We start from the raw sequence: 18457 nt of genomic DNA on the forward strand, positions 1-18457 counted from the left end.
TTTTCTCTCTGCAGGTGTCATTTTGATAACTATAGCATTTAATAAAGTTATATATTTTATCCATGTGTTTAAATTTACCAACAAATAGCTATACACAGCTGACATGATTTTTACTAAATTAATGTTTCATAATATTGTTCCTTTCCTATATTACTTTTTTTTTATATTTGTACTTTCTACCTCCATCTTCCATCCTTTTTTTGTTTTTTAAATAAATTGTTAGTTGTGTGTCTTTCTTGGTTTAAAAATATATATATTTATTTGTTTCATTATTCTACTACTTTCCTGTTTGTTTTTATTCATTTCTGCAATTATCGTCATTAATTCTTTAACTTTTTATATTTTTCTAATAATTACTTTATTTTCTAAAATTTTAATTAAAATCTAAATTTAGATATATTCACCTTATTGATATAGTCATTTGTGCTATGTATTTCACTCTAAATACTGCTTTGGCAGCTTCTCATAGATACTGATAATTTTTATTATTATTTTAAGAAGTTTTCTATTTAATTTTGCATTTCTCTTTGGCACAAGAAGTGTTTTTAAAAGCTTTTATTTTATTTTGCAGTGAGAGAGGCTTGCTGCTTTTCTTCCTCATTTTTCTTCAAATTATCATTATTATTATTTAAAAGAAAAATCTAAGAAATGTAAATGATAAGGGAGAGAGAAGTAGTGGATATAAAAGAAAAAAATAAAAAGTAAACAGAATTATAAATGTAGGCAAAGAATAAATAAGAATAGAAACAATAATAAAAACAGAAATGAGAAAAATTATTTTCAGTAAAATAGGAACTAAATATATAGATAAAAAGAGAACTACTGTGGTCCTCCCAAAATCAGTCAAGTAAAATCCATATCAAGACATGTCTTGGTAAAAGTTTTGAATTTCAAAAAGAGATGAGGACCATGCCTATAAACTTTGGACAAAAAGGAAATAGTTTTGAATTTTATACTCATATATAATGAAATGCCAAAAGCAGTGAAGTAACAGTTAAAAGATATTGACCAAAAGTTCAAAACTCAAGAATTTTATAGAAAATCAATTTTCTTTCAAGTTAGAAGGTAATGAAATTTCTAGATATATAAGGGCTCAGAAAACATATCTCCTATGTACTCTTACTGAATACACTATTAATACACAACATACAAACACACAACATACACTCACATAAACCTTTAAGATTTCCTTGTTATCATGTGGCCGGTGTTGCCTGGTGGTTGAGTGTTGACCCATGCACCAAGAGGTCACAGGTTTGATTCCTGGTCTGGGCACATGTCAGAATTTTGGTCTCAGTTCCCAGCAGGGGGCATGCAAGAGGCTGCCTACTATCTCTCCCTCTCCCTTCCTCTCGCTCTAAAGTCAATAAAAAAGCATATTAAAAAGCTATAAAAAACATTTTCTTGTTATACAGTCAACAGATATTTTAATATTACAATATATGTCAGGTACTCTGCCAAGCATTGGGATTAAGACAGAAGTATACTGTGTCTTCATGGAGCTTTATAGAGGAAAAAATACAAGAAAAATGATAACCTAATAAAAAGAACTTCCACTAAAAAAGAACTTCTTAAGTTTTAATACAGTAATATTTATGACTTTGGGAATTTATGTGATTTGTTCAGATTTTCTCATGGGAATTGGATAAATTTTGGTCCTGAATTTGTATTCTCCCTAGGGGGAAATGTGATTTTTTTTTGAGCCACATCCTTAACCCTACAATTTACATAAAATTTCTTGTTGTATGTTATAAAACTACTTGAAATTATTGTGCTGAAAGAAAAACTAAACAAAAAATTATATTACTTGTCCTCTCCAAAAAGGGAATCCTTCACAAAGATACACCTATATATATCCCTGTGTTGACCATTATTAATATTTTATGTAAAATAATCTCAACTGTAAAGTAAAAACTGGCATCTTTTAAGGATCTATTTATTATAGTGTGAGCCTGTAACAAATATTAGTTAATGATTGTTATTAATACAGTAACTCTATTATGTTGGTTACTATAAGTAATATAATATGACAGAATACTTAGAATACTTAATATACAGAGAACTATTTCAAATTATAAGTGACCTATTGGAACTCACTTTTAAAAAGGTCAAAAACCTGAAAGGACAATTAAAAAACGTATTTTATGAAGTCATGTTTAACCTCATTGGAAGAAAACTCAATTTTTCTTAAATAGTGAGATGTACTCCTTAGCCTATCAAAATGGAAAAATAAAGACAGATACCATCTATTAATAGAGGACTCATCATTTGACAGTACATTTCTGGAAAATACTTCAATAATACACATCAAAAGACTTATTGTTAATAATTTTCAGTCAATAATTCTGCTTATATAAATTTATCTTAGACATTACATTCAGCAATGTGTATACAGACATTTCTATAGGGGTGCAACATATAACATTGCTTAAAATGAGTGCTTTGGATGTCTGGATAAGCTTGTTATTAGAATACAGATGGATATAACTCCCTCCTGGATTTTCATATAAATGGCTAAAAAGAAGGATCAGAGGAGGAAAAACCTGTTTCAGCGCTGAAAACTAGAAAGGCAGTCATCAGCTTTTTGAAACCTTGATGAAACTATGTTGGTTAGTATGCAGGCAGAACAAGCTTCTTATGCAAAAGCAGAAATGCTGCCAAAGCAAGTAGGAAGGATACTGATAACATCACTAGGACTGCAGATTCAAGGCACTTGTTCCTGGGATCAGCTCTTATAATATAAAATAATAAACTTATATGCAAGTTTAAATTTGCATGTAATACAGCTCTTGGAAAGAGAAATGAATATATGTGTTAGAAGTAGTGATCAACTAAATGCAAGAAGAAAATATTGTGACCTGAAGAAAAAAAAAAAAAAAACTTCTTGAATTTCTTTCTAAAGCAATTTTAACTAAGGAAAAGAGACCCAATTCCAGACAAAGTCGGGTAATAAGAAGGATGAAGGAAAACAAAGCAAAACTGTACAAATACGCCTAGAACCAAAATTAGATTTTCAGCAGACATCTGTGCAATACTGAGTATGAGAATAAAAGATTTAAAGGTAAAGCAACTGCATAATCAGAAAATGTTTATCCAACCAAGTTGTCATCTGAAACAAAAGCAATGCAAAAACATTCTCAGGCATGGAGGCCAATATGCTTTCTTTAAAAAAATTAATCAAAGAGACACTCCCATCAAAGATGACCGAGAGATACATGATATGAAGAAAGGAAGAACAAAAAGATCTTTAAAAGGATTTAAGTTGAGACATAGAATCATTCCATTTAAAAATTAATTCCTATGGCTAAACATAATGTAAACATTAAGCATCATTCTTAATAGGAGGGTAATTTTAAAATATTAATATTATATACTTTTCAGATAACATCAACAGACATAGAGGCTACATAGATGCAAAAATTAAGACCAAATCTGTCAGTTATGAAAATAAATGGATTTAAAATATATGTATGTTGCCCAGTTAGTGTGGCTCAGTAGTTGAGCATCTACCCACGCACCAAGAGGTCACCAGTCAGATTCTGGGTCAGGGCACATGCCTGGGATGGGGGCTTGATCCCCAGAAGGGGGCATGCAGGAGGAAGCCGACCAAATTTGATGTTTCTCTCTCATAGATGTTTCTATCTCTCCCTTTCTCTCCAAAATCAATAAAAACATATTCTAAAAAAGAAATATATGTATATTACAGTTCTGGTAGTCATTTTATTGAACAAAATAAACATGTAGGAATACAATTATTAAAATAGACTTTTTTCATACAAGCTAGAATTTATAGATTTTTTTTGGTCACGCTCAGATATTGACTAAAAGTCTCATTTTCTAATTTATAAAGTCCAAATTTATAAACTTTGATCTAAAACAATAGTTGACTTTCTTTACGTTCAAAGCTTCCCTTCTTACCTCACTACTGCCAGGCACAACCTACTAAGTGGAAAGGGGATGGGTTCCAAGTTCTGGCCCCTTTTCCCCACTCAAGCTAGGGCAGCCTCAGCAGGAGTAAGAAATTACCAGAGCACTCAATCTTATGTGGCAGATGGTACTGCAGTCCAGCAACCAGAAGCAATTTTGTGTCAGATATTTAAAGGTCACTTTGTTGTTTCTGCTTGTGAAGCGCTTTACTCAATCAACTGAGTTATCTTCCTCATCAGGCGACTCTCACTGGCTACCTTCCTTAGATGTGTTCCACAGGAAACCCCCTACAGGCTCCTTACCTGCCCAACCCTGAACCTCACTCTTTCCAGCACTTGTCTCTCACCTCTGCCATGCCAGGTCCCTCCAGCCAGCCTCTGGCCTCCAGGTACCTTCCAGGATTGGCATAGGCACTACTTGCAGTGCCTTTCCAGTCCCAAGACACTTGCCAATCTTTCTGAGCTTGGGGTTGTAAACTTTCTTTCACATCTGGGAGGGAGTGACAGGTCTATGCCTATGAGGAGGGAAGAGGAAACCTGTGCTCTCTCCATAAAATGCCCTGTTCTCTTCATAGAAATTACCCTAAGAAATTCTTAGCTTTTGTTTATATAATATTGTGGTGGGAGATGGGTTAACAGTGGCAGAGCCAGTGTTGGTTACCCTTGCATGGCCTGCATAAAAGTTCTATTCTCTAGAATGACAGGTTACTTTGCACTGGTTGCTCTTGGATTTGCGGGGAGACTTGACAGTGCAGAGGTCTTATTTTGACATTCTGTTACATACTCACTCTACAAAACCAAAAGCCTGGCTCCTCTGAGCATACCCTCTAACCTCATTCTCACTTGCTCCATGCACTATGTTACAATATCGTGCAATTCCTCAATCTTATGCATGTGTTCTTTCCTCTCCCTACAACACTGTTCTCTTAAGTCCTTCCACGACTGGATCTTCATCCAGAAATTATCAAATACCACCTGAGAGAAAGCTTCCCTGCTTGCTTATCTAGAATATCTCACACCCCCGTTATCTCATTCAACTGCTTTATTGTCTTTCTAGTACTTACTAATATCTAAAATGAGATCTGTCTTTCCACACTTGAAGGAAAATTCCAGGGAAGTAGGAACCTTGGATATGTTTCACAGTGCTCTATCCCCAGAAATTAGAAAGTTGACTGCAGGCTGTGTACCAATAAATAGTGACTGCACAGAATAAACAGATAAAAATAGAACAAATAATAACATTTGGAGATAAAAGAATGGCATATTCTCCATAAATGAGGTAAATAACAAAAAAATGGGAGAAGTGAAAAATCAAAGTATAAATAAAAATTTGCCAGGCAGTACACGCTTAAGGAGGCAGAAGTGCAAATATTAAAAGTTGACAACTTACACTTAATAGGTAGACTAATAAAAGGATGAGTCAAAAGTAACACATATCTTTCATTGTCTTTTAGTATAAAAAATATCAGCGTATCAAAGATGGTACCATGATACTAGAAAATTAGCTCAAGAAGGGCAGGGATTTTTGGATTTTTTTATGTATGTGTTTTTTTTTAATTTACTACTATATCCACAGTACCCATCAAAATGTGGGGTATATGACAGTTAGTAAATATTTGTTGATTCACAAATGACTCAAGCTAAAGCAAAAATATCATCAATTCAACAAAAATTGAAGGAAAAATGACTGTAGTTAAATTGTTCCAAGTAAACATTCAAAGTTTAGGCAGACCGATCAGGCAAAATAGGTAAGTCTATGGAAGTGTAAAATAATGCAATTATTAACAATGATAATATTTCTTTGCAAATTCTTTAATTCTTTCATGCTTTTTTTTTTTTTTTTTTTAATAACAAAAATTCTCTACTCATACAGTGTTTTCCCCCACCATCTCCTGAAGGGGATGATCCACTAAATGAAAGAAAAGACTAAGAATTTTATGAAATGTAATCCAGGAGAGAAGCAAAGGTAATTTTCAAGGCTCTAGCTACGTATCCAGCCTGGAGAACAAACAGACTAGGTTGAAATAGGAATATGGAGAGCTCTAGGAAGGTGGTTCCTGCTTCATTTGCCAGGTTTGACCATTAAGAAAATTGCATGAGAGGCATTTACAGAATTGTTGGGAGGCGTATAAATATTTAGCCTGGTTTCAAATAAAAGCAAGCAAATGAAGAGGAGGAGAGGAAGCAATTAACTCCAGGGGAAAACAGCACAAAAGAAATGTAATCATAGTACTTGTCATGGCTCAGCAGTGAATGATATTTATATACTTAGATATTATGAAGTTATAACAAGGAAAATATCAAGCAGGGATTTAACTAAAAATTGTGATATAACTATTAGGGAGATGAAGGAGCAGATGGGTATTATGAAAGAGTTAGAAATCCCACCTACCTTAACAGGAAGTCAATAGGGATGTAGAAGATTTTGAATTAAGAGATAATAATATACATTATTACTTAGAAACAAGGAGGTAAATGATAGAAAAAACTGCTAGAGGTGAAAGGGGTTGCCTGGGAAAGGGATTAGAAAGATAGTTGAGAGCAAGATCTTTATGGTTTAGATCTGTTTGACTTCTTAAACTGTGTGCATGCCTTAGTTATAGATTGATTTGATGAGATTTTTGAGTATATACTAGATGACTAGATGAAAAGCTGTAAGCTGTAGTAGCCCTGAGGAAGTTAAAAGTGACCAAAAAACACTTTTGACTCTGAAGGAGCTTCCAAAAGGATAGAAACATACTTAAAAATAGTGAATCTATAATTATAACCTGTATTATAATCTTTATTTATATATGAAACCCATGACTGAATTTCCTTAGATATGAGCTGTCCAATAAAGTAGTCACTAGCACATATGAACATTTAAATTTAAATCAATTAGGATTAAGTAAAATTAAAAATTCAGTCTGCACTAGCGGCATTCCTAGAACTCAGTAGCTACATATAGCAAGTGACCACCATGCCGCACGATGCAGACATGGATCATCTCACAGAAAGCTGTACTGGACAGTGCTGCCTTAGACCATCTGCATTTGCCCGTGGATCCTGGATCCTGTCTATTGGGGCAAAATTCTGGCTCTAGGTTTGTTTTCCTATTTGGCTGGGAACCCGAGGGCGTGGGGATTGGTACAGACATATTACACCACATTGGAAGTGAGCTGCAGAGCAGTTATTCTACACTGCAAGGCAAGTCTGCTGAGTTCTCATGTCAACCTGGGAGAAGGAAAATTGCTCTTCAGCACTTCTGCTTCAATAGGTAGGCCTTCTCCTAATTATAAAACTGACAGTGAGCCAGGCCAGAGCCCCATCTCTAGAAAAGGAGGTGCTTTAAGTATGAGCTCGTCTTTCTGGTGATGGAGAAAGTTGAAGGCATAGACCGAGGTGGGCAGAGGTGAGATTAAAAAGGCAGTCCTCTTGCATCGTTATGTTCTGGAAGACTGGTCCACCTGTGTCAGAATCTCCCAGAGGCACGTGGCAGTGCTGGTGCAGGTGTATATAGTATATGTGCATGTGTGTGTGCGTGTATGTGTGTGTATATTGCTGTTTGGGTGTATGGTAAAAAAGCTCAACTTAAAGCAAAAAAATCATTATCAATTCAACAAAAATTATAGGAAAAGTGACTGTCAGTGAATTGTTCCAAGTAAACATTTGAAGTTTAGGCAGACCAATCAGGTAAAATAGGTAAGTCTAGGGAAGTTTAAATAATGCAGTTATTAACAATGATAATATTTCTTTGCAAATTCTTCAATGCTCCTCTTTTTAAATATATTTACCTGGAACAACCACAACATTGGCATTTTCATGGTTTTTTTTTTTTTTTTAATAAATATTGTATGACTGTTGTGCAGTGAATAATTATTAACATAATAAACTGATTCATACTGAATATTTTACCTTTCAAGAAAAGGATATATATTTTTGCAAACATTTACAAACCTGATTATATACTAGGCTACATAGAATATTTTAATAAACTTTTAAAAGTCATATTTATAAAGGTATAATCTATAATTACAGTGCACCAAAGTGGATATTAATGAAAAACATTGAAATAAGAAATTGCCATTCACTATTAAATTAAGAAAAGAAACAGGCTCACATTATTGTTTTAAACAGGAAAACAAAACAAAGAATTGAAAAAGTATAAATAAAAATACAAATGATGCAGTAACTTCTGCAGTTAGAAGCTAATTCATATATTTAAATTAACATATTACTTGACAATTAAGATAAAAATAAGTGAATAATTCTTCCATTTATAAATCTGTAATGGGAAGCACAAATGGGAGGAGAGAAATGAATACTTTCACAAACTTTATTCACACTTATGTTTGTATATATTTTGCAATGTCTACTTTTTGTAATTATAAAAGCAATATATAAAAATTAGAGAAATGAATATGAATGATCCCTTTTCATATCTGTATACTAGTGTTTCCAAACCATTGTCCCACAAAGTATTGTTTTATGTACCCTTATTGGTTTGTGTGTGTGTGTGTGCGTGTGTATGTACGTATGTGGTGGTAGAAGTGTCAGTGTTCAAGCAGGTTTGGGGAAATGTTAGATTACACAAAAATGAGGATATATTTTGACTCTAAGATTTATCAGAAGAGAAGAGATCAATGCATATTGCTGACTTTCAATTTTGCTGTTATAACATGCCAATTTACTTTATTAAGGAAGGCATTTATTTCTTAGCATATCTGTTAATTCCCATTTAAAAAAATACTATTCTATGCTGATATACATTTAAAAATGTATTGAATTTGTAACTTTCTAGAAAAACATAAATGACCAAAATTGAATAAGAAACAAAATTTACCAATAATAATGGAATAAAAAGTGTGTTAAAGAGTTACAAATTAGGCGATGCCCACAAATCACTCAATGAATAACCTTTTAAATGATTTGAAATGAAAAGTCCATACAATATTCCAGAAAATAGAAAATATAGGTTATTTCCTTGTTAATTTTAGGAATCTTGCTTACCAGTAATATAAAAATCTATCAAGAGACCAAATCAGTTTATATCTTTAGAGATATCTAATACTAAATAAATATACAGGAGTACAGTAAAAAAAAAAAATCTGACAAAGAAGGGTTATTTATCATACACTCAAATATTGCTTATGCTTTGTAAAATGTATTCATATAAATCATCCTATCAATGAGTCACAGAAAAAAATGGTTCAATAATCACATTTATTTAAATCTAACCAGGAACAATATCATCTGTAATGTCAGATTAGAACTCCTGTCTCCCATGTTTCTCGTCTAGTCACTTTATTATGACTGCTTTGTAGTTTTCTTTGATAGTTACATCTAGTTTCTAGAATTATGAGTATGAGATCATTTATAGCACATTTTTACTAGAAATGTATTGATTAAAGCTTGATTAAAACCTTTTTTTTTTTTTTTAATATATCTTTATTGATTTCAGAGAGATGAAAGTAGAGGGAGAGAGAGAGCTAGAAACATCAATGATGAGAGTCATTGATCAGCTGCAGCCCGCAACCCGGGCCTGTGCCCTGACCGGGAATCGAACCCTGATCGCCTGGATCCTAGGTCAACGTTCAACCGCTGAGCCATGCCCGGCTGGGCAAAACCTTTCTTCAGTTACTAAAATTCTTCATTTCTTCTTACTTGATTTCTTTATAATGTTTCTAATTCAGAGTATCGTTTAATTTTCTCCATAAACTACACTAATTCATACTCATGAGTGACAGATAGTAAAAGAAATAAGGACATGCATAAACAAATAAAATAATTAAATACCATTTCCCAATGTAAAAGTACCCTCTTAGGGGTCATGAACAAGAAATATATGAATGGAAAGTTTTAAAACTTTTCTTGCTCTACCAAGATGATGGCTTTAGAATTAGTGAAAAATCAAAATTTTCTTTAATTTTCCATCTCAGTTTTGTAAGATGGATTTTATTCATTTTTAAATATATCAAAGACATCTGAGGAATTATAAGATTCACTATAAAGTTCATACTATGCAAATACGCTCTTATATCTAGGAAGGCTAAAGCTATAAAGTTCCTGTTGAGATTAGCATAGTCCCAACATCTCAGAGTTTAAAGAAAGCTAGGAAGCGAGAAAACGGAACTATAATAAATATCACAAAGGTCAGTTATAAGCCTTGAGACAGTAGTTTCTGGAAGGTCACTGCTCCTAAATCTCCCATTTGGCCAATTGGCACACTGGTAACTGTTTGTCATGGCACGAAATAGATTTTGTATTCAACATAGGAAGATATTTTTTAAGAGTTGGGTGTTTTTCTTCCTCCTAAATCATCCGTCCTTCTAGTCAGTTCGTCAGCCAGTCATATATCTTTATCATATATACATTTAACATAGAAAAAAGAGTGAAGATGGCTGAATATGTTTAAAAAGCTGGAGTATTAACAAGTAATTTAAGACAAAATCCTGCAGATGAAGGACACCAATCTTTTCTAATTGAACATATTTGTCAATATAATTCTGTTAGAATAGATGAGCAGTGTAACGGAAAGAAAACCAAACCTGAACATCCAGAGATGTAATTATGTTACTTGAGGAAACTATCCTTGTTTTTAACATAACGGTGCAATCAGAGAACACCTGCTGCCTCTGTGAGAATCCATCAGAGAAATCTCTTTGCTGCTGGGACCAAAATATTAACTAACTAATTAAATAACAATGTGCTCCTAAACATCTAGATTTTCTTTCAGCATAACAAATACCATGTTTATTCTACTTTCCCTTGTTTACTAGGAATCTCACTGTCAAATTTGTGGCTTCTTTAGCATGGTCTTGAATTTTAATGTTTTGACCTTCCTTTTATTTTTTCTTATTCTTGATATAGTAGCCTATTTCTATTCTATGCCAGTGTTCACATTTCCATAACCTTTATGCAAAAGAGGTTTTTGAAATGAAGTGTTGTAAGTAAACAACTACATACATTGAGCCAGCAGAGCCTTCCTGTCTCTTACCCCTTAATTTTCTCTATTCCCACATCATTATGGTATTTAGACCTTGCAGTAGCCTCCGCACTTTAACATCCCCCTCAGTAGGTTTTCTTTGTATCATTTCCCTTAACATTACATCCCTGTTATCATCCATTTTCTAACTCACCGCTGCAATATTTAATATCTTTTTATGATTTCATTGCTACCGAATATAATTACTGCCCTTCGAGGAGTTTCTAAGTTACCTTCTAAATTGATTTTTAGCCAACATGCTGCATAGAAAAATATAAAAAATGCACAGTAAAGTTTAAAATGTTTATGTATTACACTCAAACAAAAATTTTGCAAAGATAGAGAAAAGGTTTTTATGAATACCAACGATCATTTTACAATACCGTGTGATTGTTAACCGATTAACAGCTCCTACTCAAGACTGCTCTTACCCATGATGTGTAATAGTAGACTTGCCCTTCCCCCGCAGACGACTAGAAAGCTCAACGGACTATTTGAGGAGAGCGTTTAGCTGCCTGACACAGCAGTTCATGACTGTTCCTCAGGAGACGGCCACACGCCAGGGGGCTGCACACTGCCCCGCTTCCCGCCTGTGGCCGCTCCCTGGGCTCCCCCCAAAGAGGCAGGTCCCAGCAGAGCACAGAGCCCTGCTCGCTGGAGGCGGAGTCCAGGGGGCTGCCGAGGCGGCTGGAGTTTAGGGGCAGGGAGGGCACCAAGCAGGGCAAAGCTGCACAGAGGTGGGCACAGAGCTCACCACAGAGGCTCCCCGTGTGTCCTTGGCTCACAGCTGTAGAACCTATGTTCAGACATGTAAAAAGTGTGCGCGCACACACACACACACAATGCCTAACAAGTTAAAATGAATTATCTGGGAGTAATTGATCAGTCTGACTAAATAAAATCTGATACCCCTTAAGGAAGACAACATTCAGGCTCCCTAAAGCATCAACCACAATGTCCAGAAGATAGTTTAAAAATATTGTGAGTGTAAAGAGGCAAGAAAAGATGGCAAGAAATAAAGATAAAAGCTGTTAAGAGAAATGGATCTTCAAGATGACCTAGATAGGGGAATTAGCTGGCTAAGTCTCTAATATAACTATTATAAATATTCAAGAGCTTAAATAAAAGAGAGATATAATCAGTAAATCGACAGGAAATCTCAGCAGAGGAATAATATAAATAAGAATCAAATGAAAATCCTAGTACTAATAATTATAACATCTGAAAAATTTAAGTATTAAATGAGCTTAACAGCAGATTAGAGACTACATAATAAAAGGTCTTAACAAATTAATAAAAATAAATTCTATCAGAAAAGTCCAAGAAAAATAAAGATAGAAACACAGGAATACAGCCTCAGTGGCTTTTAAGAAAATGTCAGGCAGTCTATCATTACATACTTAGGAGTCCAAGAGAGAACAGAGAGGTTGGAACAGCAGCAACAAAAGGTATTTTGGGGGGGAGGCAAGAATGAGCAGTGACTCTTAATGGGATTGGGGGGGTTTCCTTTTGGAAAGATGAAAATATTCTGGACCTACACTTGTGGTGGCTGCACAACACTGTGAATGTACTAAATGCCACTTGTGGTACATTTTATATGTTTTATACCATCTTTAAAATAAAAAGATTGTCAGCTTCAAAGACTGGCATGGATGTGGAATAAGAGAATACTCATATATTGCAAATGAAAAAGTAAAATTGCATAACAAAAACAATTTGTAATAGCCAAAACTTAGAAATAATTCAGATATCCTTTATCAGATAGATAAAAAATATTTTATATTCATAAACTACAACACTTTTCAACAAAATCTGAACTGATATATGAAACAACATATATGCATCTCAAAAACGATATTTGAGTAAAAGAAAGCAGACATGAAAGTGCACATACTACATATCATTTATATGAAAATAAGTAGGTAGAGTAGGACCCCAGAATTGTACATAAAAATGATAAAAATGATATATCTTTATAAACATCACTGTGCATTAACAAAGGTTAAGGATTATACACCAACCAATTAACATTAGCTTTCATTCATGGTAAATGTAAGTAAGGCTTTCTTTTCATATGTCCCAAATTTTGTGATGTTTCTATTTTAAAAAAGACTGTAGTAAAAAGAAAGTCTCCAATAAAAGCATGGCCCTATTTATATATTTACAAAAAAATCATTTGTGAATTCCTACCACCTACAACTTTACTCATGCCATTGTCCTAAACCAGAAGCCAGTAAACTAGATCCACAGTCCACATTTGGCCCATTGTCTGCTTTTATCAGTAAGCTTTATAATTTTGTCAGAACTCATTCATGTCTGTACTGTCCATGGCTGTTTTAAGCAACAACAGCAGAGAGGAGTAGCTGTGACAGAGATCTGATCAGCAAAGCCAGAAGTATTGACTATCTGTCCCTCTACAGAAAAAGTGTGCCAATCCCTGTCCTAGACTACTGTGCAAGATTATAATGTTCTCTTTACTTTTAGAAATACTATATTTCTTCCTTCCCCACTAGAAAAGTAAAAAATTAGAAGGAAACCAGCATTAATTGAACACTGACTGTGTGTTCCAGGTACCACATTAGGCTTTTCATATATAGCATGTCACACAATTATCACAACACAATGATTTAAATTTTATCATCAGCCTGGAAATTGGTTTAGAAAATAGGTGGTCCAGAGAGGTTAAGTAATTTACTCAAGTTAGCACAGCCATTGTGGAAATTAATTTATAACTTCACCTGCCTTCTTAAATTATTTTCTCCTGAAAATTCCCATACCGTTTATTGGGTTTTCATAAATTGTATCCTTTAACTATGCTTCTTCAGCTGTCTTTTTAGGTATATTCTGCTACCCCAATTAGTTGTAAGGCATTGAGGATGGTCTTCATTTTCCCTGTCATAGAACTCTGCAGGAGAATGGCTATATTGATGATAACCATTTAACTGATTAAGAGAATGCTGCTTGGCTGGCCGGCCTGGCTCACTGGTTGAGCATTGACCTCTGAACCAGGAGGTCACATCTCTATTCCTGGTCGGGCCACATGCTTGGGTTTCGGGCTCCATCCCCAGTAGGAGGCATACAGGACGCAGTCAAACAATGACTCTCTCTTATCATTGATGTTTCTCTCTCTCTCCCTCTCCTTTTTTCTCTCTGAAATCAATTTAAAAAACACATAACCAAACATATTTAAAAAGAAAAAAAGAATATTGCTTTTCTTTCTTCCCTGGCAGAGTTCTTATATGAAAATTCTTCTATTATAATTGCATTTGGGGGGTTTATCTGGAACAAAGTTAGCTAAAGGATTCCTCTGAATCTTTTCTAACAGTCATACAGTTGAGAAACTAATTAATTTTCAAGTAAAAGAATTTTTATGCATTATAGGTTTGTTTTGGGGTAGTGGTGGTGAAGGGACTCTAGGATGCATATGATAGCAGAATTCAAAACTCCCACAGCCCTTCCTTGCTCCTTACTTTTTCTACTATTCTTCTCTGTTTACCCTGCATCTGTTTCCAGCATCTTTCCTTCTAAAGACTATGCCCTGTGTGTTGCCCTGAGCTCATCTGATTTGTACAACATGGACAGAGCTTAACCTAGATACATATGCTCAGAGGCCTCAGAGGCACAATTAAAATTAGACCATGACTAGTCTATTCTAGAGTAGCCAGTATTTTTGTTCCACAGAAAGTACTGATGCTAATGTTTTCACCTTTGAGGTGTGAGTCATTGTGGAGATTTTTAAAAACATTTCCACAAATTCTTTGACATTCTTATAACAACAGATGGAGTTTAATCCCTTTTTGCTTGGCTATGAACTGACTCTAGTGACTTGCTTCTAAGAAACCTAATACAGTGGAAGGAATACTGCACGCCTTCTGAGGCTCAGCCATATAGGCTGGGACAGCTCCCGCCAGGCTCTCTTGTTCAGGGTGCTCATTCCTATAACACAGCTACCAAAATATGAGAAAGCCGAAGCCACACAGAGAGGTCACATGTACGTGCTCCTGCAACAGTCTCTAGCCAAGACCTCAATCAACAAGTATCAACAAGCAGACATGTTAATAAAAAAGAAACCTGTGACAAACTATGAATAAATAGAAGAAAACTTCCTCATTTATATTCCTTACATACTGAATTTATATAAAAACCCTGTAGGTAGCATCATACCTATTGGTAAGAAACTGGACATTTTCCCCCTATGACAGAAACAATGCAAGGATGTTTCCTGTCACCCCTGGATGACTAGAATTACTAGGTAATATTGATTGTTAAAACATTATTTATTCACAACTTGACCTGTAGATTCAATGAAATCCCAGCAAGCAATATCTTAGAGAGCAGCCAACTTATTCTAAAGTTTATATGAGAAGGAAAAAGACCTAGATGAACTGACACAATACTAAAGAGCAATGCTGATGGACTGATACTACTTGATTTCAAGACTTATTATAAAGCTATGGTAATCAAGATGGCATGGCTTGGGAAGAAAAATGACCGGTGGACCAATGGAACCGACAGAGGACCCAGAAATAGATACACACAAATATAGTCAGTTGATAAAGCTGAAAGTGCAAGTAAGTGGAGCAATAATGGTCTTATTAAACAAATGATGCTGGAGAAAATGGAAGTCCATTTGCAAAAAATTTTACCTAAACACAGATCTTATACCTCACACAAATTCAATGTGGATCATAGACTTAAATGTGAAATTATAAGCAATGACATTTTTGATGGAAACATAAAACAAAATCTACATAACCTTGAGTTGGCAATGAATTTTTAAGTACAATATATCAACAGCATGAGCCATGAAATAAAAACTGAAAAGCTGTACTTCATTAAAAGAAAAAGAAAAATTCTTCTCTGCAAATGACATTTTAACAGAATGAAAAGATAAGCCATAGACTGGGAGAAAATATTTGCAAGACACATATCTGGCAGAGGACTTTTATCCAAAATATACAAAGAACTATAAAAATTCAACAAGAAGAAGACAGATGATTTGGTTTTAAAATTTGGCAAAGGTCTAAACAGACAACTCATTAAAGAAGGTACTAAAATGGCAATGTGAACATATATATAAAAAGGGCTTAACACCATTTGCCATTAGGGAAACACAAATTAAAACAGCAGTGAGATAATACTACACACATCTATTAGAATGGCCAAAATCTAAAACTACTGCCAACACCAATATTTGCAAAGATGCAGAACAACAGGAATTCTCATTTATTACTGGTGGGCATACAAATGATATAATGAATTTAGGAAATGGTTTGATAGTTTCTCATAAAGGCAAACAGAGTCATACCATACAATTCTACAGTCATATTGCTATGTTTTTACCCAATTGATTTGAAGATCTATGCCTACACAAAATCCTGAAGATTAATGTTTATAGTAAATTTATTCACAATTTCCAGAACTGGAAGCAGCCAAGATATCCTATAATAGGTGAATAGATAAACTGTGGTACATCTATACAATGAAATATCATTTAGCAATAAAAGTAAATAAGCTGTTGAACCATACAAAAACATTGATGAATCTTAGGTGCATATTGCTAATAAAATAAACTAGTCTGAAAAAGCTATATACTGTACAATATCAATGATATAACCTTATGAAAAGGCAAAACTAGAGAGAGTAAACATATCATTGGTTGTCAGGAGGTCAAGGGGTAGGGGTTGGAATAGGTGAAACAAAGGACCTTTTTTAGGGTGTGCAAATATTCTGTGCCACTCTCTAATGTAAGTACCGGACATTAAACATTTGTCAATACCTATAGAACTTTACAGCATAAACGGTGAACCCCAACATATGCAAATGTTTGTGAAATTATTCAGAGGTTCAGGGGAATCACAGGATAAAAAGTTCAGTGTGACCAAAAAGTCTAACTGTACTACAAATATAGAAAACAGCCTCACTGGATGGGGCGGGAAAACAAGTTGCTGACCTAAGGAACTTTGAAAGTGAGTGGAGTGTATTAGACTGAAAGCAATAGGAACTGTACACAAGTTCTGCACCAGAGTCGATAAAGTCATTTTCCACATAATATGAGTTAACAATTCTGAACCCACTTTCTCTGTATGACTGGAATTAAGCAATTCAGGAAATGGAAGGGGCTGGTCTGAGTAAGGTTTCTCAATGTCAAGGTGGGAAGCAAAGGCAAGAAGCTAGAATGATCAAACCATGGAGTAACTGATTAGACTTGGAGACATCAGTATCAGCTCAACTAGCTTAATATAGATGTAGGCTGTTAAATATAAAAATATTTGTGAATACGTGTGTATGCATAGGTTAGTATGCATATATATATATACATGCTCTGTCAGCTGAGAGGCCCTAGAAGCAATCACACCCTAATAGCAACAAGCACACCCAGCACCCAGAGATTGAACTTCAATGAAAGAAACAAGAACGCCTTCGAAAAATGGATGATTCTTGGAATGGAGCAGGAAGCATATGGGCTGGGCAAAAGTAGGTTTACAGTTGTGTGCACATGGAAGAGTTTATTCTTGTATTATTATTTATTTATTATTGTATTATTTTCTATGCGAACAATTGTAAACCTACTTTTGTCCATCCCTGCAGGAAACAAGCCTGGAGCATCTTTTATTTCCAGAAAGTAAGAGAGTGCTCCCAAGAAAAGCCCCCAAAACAAAACAAAACAAAAAACCCCCACACAATTATGAGCATATGTCAAAGGGATACAGGAGTCACTTGAAAAGCTCTGAATAGCCAAACTGGAAAAACTTGAGAAACAAAGAAAACTAAGTGGTATCTAATTATAATCCAAAGTATAAAATAAATATCCATTAAGTCCATAGTGACAATGATGAATAAATGAGAGAAAATAAATAAAATCTTCCAAATAACCCATGTAGATACTGTGCCCTATGAAGGTATAACATTATTTTCCACTCCTTAAGGGTAGACTGTGCATACTTTCTTACAAGGAGTGTATTGTGGAAAGGAAGACAAAAAAATGTACCGTAAGCCAGTGATCAAGGTGAATATGGTAAACAGGACAACGGCCTCAAAAAATGTCCATGTCCTACTCTCTGAAAACTGTGAATATATTAGGTTACATAGCAAACGGGAATTGAGGTTGCAGAGGAAATTAAGGTTGCTAACCAGTTGACCTTAAGATAGGCAGGTTATCCTGTATTATACAGACAGACTTAATGTAGTTATAAATGTTCTTAATAATGAAAGAGGAAAACAGAAAAGTCGGCAGGAGATGTCACTATGGAAGGCAGGCACAGAGAGGTACAACGTTACTGACTTTGGAGCTGGAGCAAAGAAAAACCAGGAGTCAAGGAGTGTGGGCAGCCTCTGGAAGCCAGTACAGCAAGAAAAACTCCTCCTCTAGAGCCCCTGGAAAATAACACAGCTCCTCTGACTTCCTAATTGTAGCCTAGGGAGACCCATGTTGGATTTGTAACCTAGAGAAACAGAAGTTTAAGCAACAAAAAATTATTATCTTACAAGTTTGTGGTAATTTGTTACAGCAGTAGAAGAAAATGGATACAGGTAACATCAATAGTGAGAAGTCACATTGATAATA

This window comes from Miniopterus natalensis, chromosome 2, assembly GCF_054644295.1.
Source record: "Miniopterus natalensis isolate mMinNat1 chromosome 2, mMinNat1.hap1, whole genome shotgun sequence".
NCBI classification, from domain to species: Eukaryota; Metazoa; Chordata; class Mammalia; order Chiroptera; family Miniopteridae; genus Miniopterus; species Miniopterus natalensis.